Here is a 949-nt window from a genome sequence, read left to right as displayed (position 1 = left end):
TGTAATATCTGTACGTTTCCTCCAAGGTGGTACAGGTTCATTTGGCAGCTCAGATCAGGAGGAACAGCCCAGAGGGAGAAGGTTAAAACCGTCTAGGTCCTGCACCCCTTCCCTGACTTGATCTGGGCACCCACCCAAATGCAGCTTTGGTGAAACTTTAAAAAGAAACATTGGAGATCTGATCACTCATCTTCCATTGTCTCATCTCCATCATCCCTCTCTGACAGATGTTTGAGAAACACTGACATGACAGTTGGAAATTTCATAACTTGTTTCCCCGGTATATGGATGCGTTGGTGAGGAAGAACTGCATTGATGGAGTTTATGCCTTTTGCACAGATGTTTACAGCATCTGATTCTGCAATTCCGTGGCAGAAACGCCACAAATCTGATCAATAAAAGCTCATTTTGGGCTGGAGACCACTGTGCTGAGGAAGGAAAGGTTAACTTTCTAACACTCTTCCTGCCCCTGGCCTTTCCTTAGTCAGAAATGCTCCCTCTCACAGCCCCGGTGTGGAAAAAGGACAGGTATCCGTAATACGCCAGCTCTTGGGGTTTTTTTTCCTCAGCACAGTTTGGACCAGTCCAAGGTGATACCTGCTTTGATCAGGGAAATTGCATGGAGAAGTAGAGTTAAACTCTCCCTTCCCTACCACTGTAGCACTGAACTGGATTGGGGCCCTCCCTGGCTGCTTTTTAAAGCCTTTTTATTTAGAAAATGTACATGGTGCTTCTCTAGTGACTTCCGTGATGTGGCTCACAATGTAAAAAATGGTAATATCATAAAAACAATTAAAATAAACTGTTAGAAACTCTGCCAGAGTGTTAAAACAGTATAAAACATTTAGCCACCTGAAATGATACTTCTGAAATAGTCCTCAAGCTACAGTAGGGTTGCCAGCTCCGGGTTGGGATGCAGCTGGAGATTTGGGGGGGGGTGGAGCCTGAG

At 45.1% G+C, this 949-nt stretch overlaps 1 protein-coding gene across 1 annotated transcript in view; it reads left to right on the top strand.

Annotated features, from left to right (window-relative positions):
* LOC107120420 (discoidin domain-containing receptor 2-like) overlaps window positions 1–949 on the top strand; it is a 32375-nt gene that overhangs the window by 18946 nt on the left and 12480 nt on the right. The gene's annotated exons all lie outside the window — the stretch shown is intronic.

Source organism: Gekko japonicus, unplaced genomic scaffold, assembly GCF_001447785.1.
Source record: "Gekko japonicus isolate JY-2015 unplaced genomic scaffold, Gekko_japonicus_V1.1 scaffold454, whole genome shotgun sequence".
Classification (NCBI taxonomy): Eukaryota; Metazoa; Chordata; class Lepidosauria; order Squamata; family Gekkonidae; genus Gekko; species Gekko japonicus.
The sequence above is the reverse complement of the archived record's forward strand: the minus strand, read 5'-3'. Positions and strand labels throughout refer to the sequence as shown.